Consider the following 12,068-nt stretch of genomic DNA (forward strand, 5'->3'; position numbering starts at 1 on the left):
AATATTTGCCGAGGCGATAGCTTTTCATTTTACCCAGCAGAAAATATTAACCTTTGAAGGTGGTCCTTTAGAGTCTGTCTACTAGGTAAGACACCTAGGGCAACTTCCCCTGGAAACTGTGCTTGAAGTGGGGAAGAGAATAAGGGTTCATGGGGCACTGCGTCCTCCTGCCCTTTTATGAATATTATTATGATTTAATTTTGAAGTCTTCCACCTTTACCAATATATCCCAAGGGACCTGATAAAGATGACAATGGTGATGCTCCCTCTCAGGTACCATTGATTGGAGTGGGCCACGTTGGAGGAGGTGTCTGGGGAATCACACCATTCCAGGGAGAGCCCACGTCTGCACCATTTTACTGGTAAGGAAACTAGTTGGCCTAAATGCCTCCCTTCAAATACCAAGACCAGGGAGGCAAGCAGACTTGCCAGAGATCATGGGTCCAGTTGGTGCTTGAGCTGGGAATGGGATTCTTGTCTCAAGTCTGAGCAGATCACGCCCTTTCCAAACTATGGCATGATTGTTAGTCAAAGCTTTATATATTTCCCCATTCATGACATTTCCACATATACTTAGAAAATTTAGCTTAATGCATCGTTCAGCTTTGTCTCAGAAAAATTCCTTCCTGAAATCCTTGTTTTTTTACCTTTTGATTTCATTGAAAATGTAAGAAGTAGCAGCATGTTAAATGTCGTTCAAGGGATAAGACACATACTAACAAAAGAGTCTTACAAACTGGTAAGACACCTATGTTATTAATATATTAAGTAATAATATAATAATAATTAATATTTTATGAATATAACGAAAATATAAAACTATGTAATCATAAAAAATTGTAAATTGCGTAGTTTCAAAACAATTAGGATCATAGAATGTCAAGGCCAGATGTGACTGCAGGAATCATAGCCTATCAATATAATTTATATATAAAGTAACCAATGACTGGAGAGTTCAGGGGACTTATTAATTGCAGAGCTTGGACTAAACCCAAGACTCCTAACTCTCATTCAGGAAGCAGTAATGAAGGTTGTAAACTTTCTCAGCACAGATATTTAAATAGAACCTGAGAGATACCGAGTTTTCCAAGGAAATCTCCCCTAGCTTCCACATGTGAGGGCTGCTATGGGTTAAGAACCAGACCACCTGATCTAGAACCCAGATCCACCACATACTGACCTCTATGTGCCTCAATTTACCACATGTATAGCAGTAACAACAGCATCTTCTCATAGAGTAATTGTTGAGCTAAATGAGTTAACTCAAGAAAAGCACTTAGATGAATGCCTAGCCCATCACACTCAATAAATGCTGGCTACTGCTCTTCTCACTCCACCTTGGTGACAAGAGACTGTCTCAGTGGCTGTGGCCCTCCTCTGTTCTACTCATCCTGTCCTTGGACCTCCAGCTCACTCCAGCGTCTTTGTTTTCTAAGACAGACCCCTGAGTTCAAGGTTCTGGTACTTCTGGTTGGCCTACACTGTAGTATGAAAACATGCCAAACAAAAACCTCAACTCAGATTGGCTGCCACGTTAAATCATGGACACAGATCTGCAGGGTTAACACTAACCCAAGCCCATAGGCTGCTCTTTCCTTTCTGACTGAAAAAGTACGGCTGTGGCCACTCAGACTTGTTACCACCAGTCTTGATTGCCAACCCCCGTCCCCACCAGCTAATGAATTCTCTTCATGTAATCCTGATGTAGTTTCTGCCATGATTCATTTGAGTTCCAAATACCCTTTCCTGATGAGTAGAAAGCCAAAATTCTCATTTAAGTAGGCTGTTTTCTTCATTTAAGAATGTGTGTATGCACGCATGTGTATATATCTGAGGCAGTGTGGTACTGTAGTAAAAGCACTGAAGTAGAAAATGGAAAACATATTTTGGGGCCTGATCCACTCCCAAATGTCTGTGTGATCTTGAGCAAGTTACCAACCTCGTTGGTTTTTAGCAAATTAATTTCTAAAATAAGGAGTTTGGATAAAATACCTTTTGAGGTTCCTTCCAATTCAAAGCCCTATCATATAAAATCCTATTTATTACTGTTTTCTTAGCTATTTCCTAGGCCCAACAATTTCCGTAAGGGATGTATATATGAAGTGTAGTGGGAACAGAAAAGAGGGAGCCCTTGGTTCTGATTAGGGTTCTCTTCACCAAAAGTATCAGCAGCTCAAACATAGGAAATATTTCCTTTGTTTTATAATAGGCACTTTATAATAATTGCTGGTTAATTGAAAGATGTAGGATGGGTGGGAATTTGATAGGCTGGGTAAGACAGATATTTCAAAACACTGAACATGATATGAAATTAACCAGATCAGTAGGGTAAGGAGTTAGACTGGGAGAAAGTCAGAAAGCCTGGCTAGTAATGTCACTCCAAATTAAGATGATCTGTAAGTGTAAAATGCACACAGGAACAAAGAGTGAATATGGAAACTAATAAGGTAAAATGTCTCAATAATTTTTATACTGATTGTGTTAAAATGAAATTGTATTTGATATATTGGGTTAAATAAAATATTAAAATTAATTTCATCTGTTTCTTTACTTTTTAAATGTGGCTACTAGCAAATTAAAAATTACATATGTGGCTCGCATTATATTTCTATTGGACAGTGCTACTATAGAATGTTGGCAAAAGGCTTTAATAAAGTGGAAAATGGTAGAAATTTTGAATGAGAAGATACAAGATTCCAGAAGGGGAATGATGTGGTTACTTGAGTACATATATGTATATTTTAGGAAAAAGTCGGCAAGAGTTTTTAAAATTACAGATGTGCAGAATATATTTCTACTAAATACCCATTAAGAACACATAGTTGGATATATCTCATTAATGCAATAAGTAGCTGTTTAATGCCAGGCATTGTGCTTGACATAGGGGTTCAAAAACTTCCTCCTTCGTGTATTTCATTGGCCAGGACTGGGTCACTAATCACAGCAGATGGTAATGGGATGACTCCATGGACCTGGAGGAAGGAGTCTACCTTTCCTGAAATCAAGGAATCTCTTCCTGCTACCTGAACAAAATCTGGATATTAAAGCAGAAAATAAAGGCAAAATTGCTGTATGCAACAAACAGTGTCTGCCACAGTGCTGGGGTTAATAAATAAGTATAGTATGTCTCCACAGATATAATGCAATATAAATTACACAATACAGCTTATGAAGTATTTGTGAAGACTACTATCTGATTGTCTCACTTATAGTGATTGTAAAGTAGATCAGTGAATTCAGATGGCAGTGGCTTTTCCCCTACTTTTTAAAGTCCCCCATCATGTATTGTTTTCAGGATTACTGCCTGAATCATTAACTAGAAATTGCCAAATGGTGAGTTTCTAATACTCTCATACATTCTACAGGTATTAGTTGTAATTCTTCTAAAAGTAGAACTTTCTGTATCAACTAGGACTATTTAGTTATCCTGACATATAATTTGAACCAAAAAGACAGGATAAATGCTTAATTCTTTCCCTCTAATTATCATTTTCAGCTAAGGAGTGGATGGCTTAGTTATCTCCAGTGGTTATCCATATACTGTTTCTTGGATGAGAGAGTGCTTTTTAATATCATTAGAAACTTGTATGTCTATATATTTGGCTTTTCAGTTTCAGTCATTATGCTCTTTGAAGCCCAAATGATCTCATCTTTGACCAGTGGAAGGAAGGCTCTTCATGTTGGCTCATATGTCCTTTTTATGTGACTTCTTAGTCCTTTATGGTTTCCTTGGTTTCAAGAACAAATCTTTCTACTATTGTCTAGTATGCCCTGGCCCAGCCCTGGAATCAGCCATTCCTCCAAGGAGCCTTGGTTTCTCTTAGTGGGGAAAGGTATCTGGAGACCATACCCTGGGCCCTAGCAGTGCTCATCACTACCATGTTATTATTTCTCATTGCTTCTTGGACAGAGCTAGGGTATAGGTGTATTTTTAAAGAAAGAAAGAAAAAAAAAGTATGGTTACAATTCAAAGTTAATATTTCAGGGGTTTTAGCATCTTTGATTTTTAAATTTTATCTCTTTCCTCTACATTGAGAATCTTTGCTTTCTAACAATAGTAACATAATTCCTTGTTTTTTTTTTTAATCTTTTAAAGGATTTCATAAACCATAAGTGAAAAAGGGCCTTTATTATGTATACTCAGAACAACAGATGTTGAAAATCAAGACTAAATATAATATAATCTCTGCTCATGATGCCTGCAATTCATTTAAAAATGATTCAGAAAAGAAAAAAAAATACATACATATGAAGATAAAGCGAAAATGGCAAAATATTTACAATTTGAACCTCAGTGAAAGGTACATGAGTGTTCACTATACTACTTTTTTAACTGTTCTGTTTGTTTGAAAAAAATTATAGTAAAAGAAATTATAAGTAAAAAAGAAACAAGTATATTTCACAGTATTCAACTTTATACATCCCTTAAATTAACAAGTAAAAAGCCTTTTGGAAAAAAAAATCATTCAGGCTTACCCACACTTGATCAAACACTTCAACCTCAGAAATGAATTTTAGTTTTTTTGGTGTAGGGCTTTAATAACATGCATTTCATTTAGGTTTAGGTTAGGGGGAAAATTGGATTCAAATTGAAAAAGATACATAAGCAACGAACTTTTTTTTCATTTTTATAATACCAAGAAAATGGGTATACCTTAATGTTGATTTTTTTTTTTTTTTTTTTTTTTTTTAATTATTGGAAGGGAGAAGGAATGATAGGGAGGCTAGAAGCTTTCTAGCAGGTAATGTTTTCTTGGATGGCATATACTTAAGATTACATTTCCAAAGACATAATAAGTTACCACAAAGTCATCTCTTTCTCTGGCGACTGACTCAATTATGGAGCCCTTTTCAGCATGAGCTGAAATAGAGATTTATATCATTAAAACACCTAGTCTATCAGTATGTTGGCCCCTCTTTCTAAGGCTTCTAAGAAAGCATTTTAGAAAATAGAAAAGAGAGAGGAGGATTCCACTGACTTGATTGAATAAGCTTTCTTATACAAGAATGAGGCACATTTAGTTGTAAGTGTATGTGGACATAATTCATACTAACCTTGCACATTTAATACCATTAATTCATCAAAACTACTAATATTAATTCATTCAAAAATGAGATTAAACCCGAGCACCCCTTGCAGCCTTAATCCGTGAGTGATGGCTCTGTGACATGAGGCAGCACAGCGCCGCCAGCAGAGAAAGCAGCGTGCTTGTGGCAAATTGCAATGGAAACCCATCCGCGCTCTCCTGTCTTCGGTTAAAGCATCTTAAAAAAATAAAAAAAAAAACAAAAAAAATAAGATTGCTAGTCTCTCTGCACACCTTGAATGTTATATTTTAGCAGCCAAACCAACGATTTATATTTAATGCCAACAGAGTCGAATAACATAATTATTTTTCTAAACAGCTTTTAATGGACGTCAGCAGGTATGAAGAGCCCAACCAGGTCCACAAAATGAGGGTGGCTGCAGTTGACGTTATTTCCGACCATGGAAATCAGGCCAGGGATGCTGCCGCATGGTACGTGGTGTCACTCTGCTTTATGAAGGACACCCCCTTTCCCCTCTCTCCTTTCCCTCTCTTGCACAGTTTGCAATATATTAATGCTCCATGCCTATTTTTCTCCAGTCTTCTCTCTACTTTCAGTCATTCTATAAACATTTACTGAGCAGCTATTATGAATGAGACCTCGACTAGGTGCTGGGCATATGAAGATGAAAAGGAAATGGCCATCTTTCCCATATTTTCCTATGGAAAGGAACCATGGTGCACAGAAGAAAGCCCACAGACCCACTGGAGTCAGGCAGCTCTAGCGTCTAATTCCAGCTGGAATTAGAATAACTAGCTGCATGAACTTGGACAAATTATTTAGCCTCTCTGAGCCTCCATTTCCTCCTCTGGAAAATGGAGATAACTATCTAAATGCTTGTAACATTGTCGTGAAAATGTAATGAAATAGAAGTAACAATGCATGGCAAGTGGTGATTATTTAATAAATGGTGGCTAATGTTGCTATTTTTATTAATGTATAAAGTACCTAGTAAAGTGCCTGTGTGAAGTAGATATACCATAAATATTCACTTCCTCCTTCCTTGTTATTTAAGATGAGCATTTTCTCAGAGCTAACGTTAGGGTGTGGTGAAGAGGGTGAAGTTTGTTTTTGGCACAGTCCCTCTTTTGTGCCCTTTTCTCTTCCTGGTGAGCTGCTCTCTGTATGCTCCTCTGTCTTCTGTTTTTAAACAGATGCTTTAGCATGTGCTTGCAGAAAAGACTCTGAGATTTCTCCGAGTTGAAAAATGTGGGTAAATACATGCAAAAGGAATGAAGCTCTAACAGTAAAATTTAGTCACCAGCCTGGGGCTAGGGAAGCTGCCTGCTTGTGTTAGGTGCCAGGCACTGGATGTACAAAGATATCTCTACCTGTGACTCTAATCACCAGCAGGGTTGCTGTCAATAGCATATTCTTTTGATCTTGAAAAATAAGCAAATAATCAAATTTATTTCTCAAAACATTTTATCAGGACCTCCACAAACTCTCCTGGATAGAATTAGTGAATCTGATAAATTGAATGGAGGACTCTCCACACATTTTTGCTTTCTTTATTGTGTCATGGTTTTGAGTGCAGGCTCTTGAGTCAAACTACCTGCGTTTGAATCCTGGTCTACGACTCTACTGTAGTCCACTGGCAAGTTACTAAATCTCTCTGTTCCTTATTTTTTCTTATCTCTAAAAGGGGATGGTAAGAATTCCTTACAGAGTTGTTGGAAAGTTTAAATGAGATACTTTATTTAAAGCACTAGAAGACTGCCTGGCTCAGAGTAAATGCAAATGTTTTTCATCATCATCATCATCAATCACCGTCATCATCATCATTTATAAAAAGTTTCCCTTTCCATTGTTTTTCAATAATAGTAATGCTATCAGATCTAGAAAAGGCCTAGTTTGATACAGAACTTACTCCATTTGTGTCAACAGATCAGTGTTCCAGAAGGAGCATTAAAAAACACTTATCTGTTCTTAGGAGAGGAGGATCCTATATGGGCTGTGCCTTGGAGGGTGTGGCCAGGATTTGTCTGGCATTTGATGGGCCCTTGAAGATCACTTATTCAGCAACTCATTTTAGAATTGAGTCAGGACCAGAAAATCTCAGGAATTTTTCCAAGGACACCCAGAAATTTCCTAGTGAGGCCTGATTAGAACCAGGCATGTGCCAGTGAGCTCTGGGGAAAATTGGCTCAGCCATCTGCTTGCCTTATTGGCTCTCTACCCCTGAAAGTGCAAGGTTCCTGAAAATTCTCAGGACAGGGGTGGCGTTTGTATTCTCAGGGCCTCTCTCTTCCACTCGGGCTATCTTTTGCTTCACTGTCTCATCTAGCTGTGGTACAAGCTGCTGCTTCAACTTCATACGAAACTCAACTCAAACGCATTTGCTGTCAGAGCACACTTTCCTGAAGTTTTTTGTTTTGTTTGTTTTGGGAAGCATGGGGGATGGGGAGTTTGAGGAAATGACAGGTCTTACCATTCTTAAAATGTCCTTTAACCATCCCCTCCCTGGAGAAACTTCACTGGCCACGCACCTAATTTAATCCCTAATTTTTTAACCTTGAGGTGTCAAAGTATGATTTTTCAAATGTTAAAAACATGATTCTCATGCAAATATATATGCTGAACACGTGTTAAAGATTCACTTAAGTCATTAAATGAAGGAACCAATAGGATGTTAAAGATATTTCGAAGGAAAATACAAGGAATTGAGATTTATATAGTTAGCCAAAGAATGCCAAAACAAGTTTGCTGATCCATACAAAACTGTTTAATTTCCTTCAGGGCAACAAAACCTTTGAGTTATCTTTTCTACTGGAAAGAAAATTACAATGAACGCATACCCTCTATTGGACATAAATAGAGACGTTAATGTGTAACTTCATAGCCTCTGGGCCCTGATCAATAGTTAACAGTATATCAAACAAGGATACACTCTCCCGTAAAATAAAATTGTACTCAGGCAGGCCTACTTAACACAACGCTTCAGTGTGATGCTAAAAAGACAAGCCATGCAGTTATTCTTTTGCTTTATTTCCAATTTGGATATTCATTCTTTTAAACATTTTTTTAAAATAAGTTCTAGGTGATGCTGATATTACTTTTATGGGAATCATACTTTAAGAACCATTGCAATAGGGGTATTAGGGTGGCTAAAGGCAACTTTTGGAATAAAATTTTTATGTGTGGGCTGGCTGGTCTTATGTAAAATGAGAAGCCTACACTGTTGCTGTCCCTTAAAGGCTGAACTTCTCTACACCCTCTCTGCCTCAGTGCAGAACCTTCTGGCTCCTGTGATCTCATTCTCTCTTTCCTACATCCAGCTCTCAAAAGTGCTCACAGGTCTTGCTATCCTAATTTACCTTAAAATATAAATTGCTAATAGCAGTTATTCCTCTCAGGGGCCTTTTCATTTTAACATGGATCAAAATTTTATACCAAATGAAATTTGAACAGTGAAAAGATGTTAATTTCAATGGGAAATGCTTTGTTGGGAGATGGTGGCAGAAGCACTAGCCTGACACCTGGAAATCTCACCTATGAAGCAAGCGTTGCTTTCTATAAAAGTCACCCAAATTGGGAGCATGAATTCAGATAACCCCAAACTCCTATATGTCTATCTTCTAAATAACCACTTTATCATGTCTTATATGAGTAAGTACATTACCATTGTCGAAAGATTGATAACCCAAAATCATTTCTCTTAAAAGGAGGATATTTGCCCATTAGTAAGTGGACCGACATCTTTCCAGCGGTACAGTCACGCAGGCTGTGCACTGTACAACTTGAGAAAGCACCATCGAGAGACTGTGATGTGTATGATTCTATCTGGAGCTGATCAGCATGGTGGCTAGGAGCCTAGATATATTTTTATCTTAGATACTGTTTTATTGCCTAACTGCTTAAACAAATGCCATACAGTAGGATGGCTTAAACCTTGGGAATTTATAGGCTCAGAGTGTTGAGGCTAGGGGAAGTACAAAATTGAGGCATCTACAAAGCAATGCTTTCTTGCTGAAGACTGTGGCATTCTGGGGCTGGCTGCCAGTGATTCTTGGGGGTTCCTCTGCTTTTCTTTCACATAGAAATGCACATGGTGGCCTCCTCTCCTTTCTCTTCCAGTTTCTAATGACTTCCAGCTTCTGGATGCTCCCAGTGGCTTCTCTGTCAGTGTCCAATTTCCTTTGCTTAAAAGAACTTCAGTTGCATTGAATTTGGGCCCACCCTTATTCAGATTGGGCACACGTTAGCTAACAACATCTTCAAATGTCCTGTTTACAAATTCATACCCACAGGACCAGGGCTGGGACCTGAACATGCCTTTTGTGGGGGGCATGATTCAATCCCCAACATCCCCCATTTCCATTATGTAGATTCAACTTCCTATATCTCCCTCCTATCAATTCCTCTCAACCCTTACTTCCTCACCTAACGTTAAGCTCTCCTCATCTCTCACCTGGACTAAGACTGTGGTGTTTTGACTCTATTCTCTATCTCAGCCTTCACCTATCCCACTGTATTGTCTATGTTATGCTGGAATAAACTGTTAAGTCAAATCTGTTCATTCTACTTTCTTTTTTGCTCAAATTCTTCAGTGACTGTCCTTCTACAGGTAAATTTTAAATTCTTTTTTTTAAATTTGCATTTACAAGTGTTTATATTTATTTTTTCTTATTTATTAATTCTCAACTCTGTCTTGTTTTCTCCTGTCCTCCTATTCCTTCAGTCTCTCATTTTATACCTTCTACTATCAAGCAAAAAACAAATTCCTTTCCCTGCCTCATGTAGAGAAATTCACACTTTTCTGATGCCTGAGCACCAGCTAATGTCCACATTCTCAGGGGTCCATATTCTACAGCAGGTATTTCCTTGAAAGTATTGTCAATGACAATTTGCTTTCTAAGATGAATTCCTGTGCCAGTTGTTAGAATTAAAAATAAGCATGTTACATTTATAATAATGGTACCATTTATAAGTACTATTTGAGAACATAACATGGACGTCCTCTTACGTCTCTTAAAAATTCTAGGAGGTACATTGTTATCTACATGTTACAGACAATAAAACAGATCAACTAATTGATAAAGCCAGGATGTACAGCTCCTTCTGAATGAGTCCGAAGACACTGTTCATTATGTTATGCTGCTACAGGATCTTTTCTCACAAAGATTATCCTCAATAAACCATACAAAGTTAAATACAATTTTTTCTCCACCATGAGCTAACAGAATGACTTTTCTTTACAACTGCTTTTATCAGTGAGGCAATCACACAAATCTGGCAGGGCTACCTCGGGTGACACAGGCTTTTCACCACTGTCATGCCTGGCTGGGAGGTCACAGGCAGGGCTGGTGCATAAGAATTTAGACCCCTATCCCCGTGGGGGTGTTCTTTCTATGAACAACCAACTTGTCCTGCCCTCAGGCCTCTGAAAGACCCCTCATATCTCACCTGCAGACAGGAAACAGTCTCACAGAAGCTTATTTTTGCTTGAATTTTAAAAATTAATTAATTACTGAATTAAATTCTCCAGGGGATTGTACCTATTTTTTGGCATACTATTTATGACTGATTAAGGCCCAGCCTCTATGAAGTTACATGTAACTTGTCTTTTGGAGTGTTAATTTCTTTTTAATTATGTTATCTATTTTAGTGTTCTGAATGAATGAAACCAAAACCCTTACTTTGTTTGAGTTGCGCAGATCTCAAGGAATTGTGGCTGGCATTGCCCTCTGAGCTGACTGGGGCATTTCTACAACAGTCTTTGGGGTAGGACTTGGCAAGGGATACAGAGTCTACTCTTTTAACTGAACCCCAAATAACCTTTCCCTCATGGACAATATCCTACATTGCAATGCATGGTTTTCCTTTAATTGGCTCAACTCATTCTGTTTTTTTCTTATTTTTAAATCTTCTTTGACAAGCACTTCTTGAAAGCACTAAATGAAGACACTTAGAGGCCTGAAACTCTAAAAAATCTGTGTTGTCCCTACCCACCCCCCAACCATGTAATTCAAAATAATAAATGCCAAATTGTAAAATAATAAGTCCAGTAAAGTTACTATTTTTCCAGTGATGACCAGTTCAATGCTTTTTTGGGTATTGGTTTCTTAGGAAAAATACTTTGGGGAACCCTTGCTTGTGCCCTAAGCTTAGAGAGCCTATTGTGAAATCCAGCTGTGTTTTCTGAGGGCCTGCCACATATCAGTCATCTTTTCCAGTGACACAAAAAGGACTGTGCCTCAGCCTCTGTCTGCCCATTGGGGAAAGCAGACTTTTCCATAAATAAATATAGGAGAGTAGAGGCAAGTAAATGTGTTATGGCCACGTGAAAAAGGAGCCACAGACTCTGCCTGGGGGATGGGCAAGAGCAGTGAACCAGAAGAAGCTACAGAAAGGAGGTGACATTTAAATGGTCTTAAAGGTTGAGTAGGAATTAGATGCAAACCAATAGAGAGCAGCTTCCAGAAAGGTACCTGTTCCAGTTTGCTAAACCTGCCAGAATGCAAAATACCAGAAATGGGTGGGCGTTTACAATGGGGGTTTATTAGTTCACAAATTTGCAGTTCAAGGCCATGGAAATGTCCCAATAAAGGCATCAGTAGGATGATACCTTCTCTGAAGAAAGGCCGATGGCATCTGGGGTTCCTCTGTCATATGGGAAGGCACATGGCCAGTCTGCTGGGCCTTTCCTGGAGTTAGCTACTGGTTTCCATTGATTTCTCAAAAATATCTCTGGGCTTCTCTCTCTCAGCTCCTGTGCAAAAATGCACAAGCTTGCTTCTCCCAGGGCATTTCTCACTAAGCATCTGGGGGTCCTCTCTTAGCTTCTCCAGGGCAAACTCTGGATTTCATCTCTTAGCTTCTCTCCTGATTCTGGTTTCAATGGCTGTCACCAAAATGTTTCCAGACTTTTTCTTTCTAAGCATCTCTGAGCTGTCTTCAAAATGTCGCTGCCTTTTATCCTATTAGAGGACTCCGGTAAACTAATTAAGACCCACCTTGAATGGGAGGGTCACATCTCC

The 12,068-nt window shown here is 38.4% G+C and overlaps 1 long non-coding RNA gene across 1 annotated transcript; it reads left to right on the forward strand.

Moving 5' to 3' along the window:
- Window positions 1–4,178: 4,178 nt before the first annotated feature.
- LOC119532534 lies at window positions 4,179–5,792 on the forward strand. The gene is made up of 3 exons (XR_005216566.1): window positions 4,179–4,301; window positions 5,407–5,519; window positions 5,628–5,792. It is a non-coding gene; the product is annotated as an uncharacterized LOC119532534 (long non-coding RNA).
- The last annotated feature ends 6,276 nt before the right edge of the window (window positions 5,793–12,068 follow it).

This window comes from Choloepus didactylus, chromosome 4 (genome assembly GCF_015220235.1).
Source record: "Choloepus didactylus isolate mChoDid1 chromosome 4, mChoDid1.pri, whole genome shotgun sequence".
Lineage (NCBI taxonomy): Eukaryota > Metazoa > Chordata > Mammalia > Pilosa > Megalonychidae > Choloepus > Choloepus didactylus.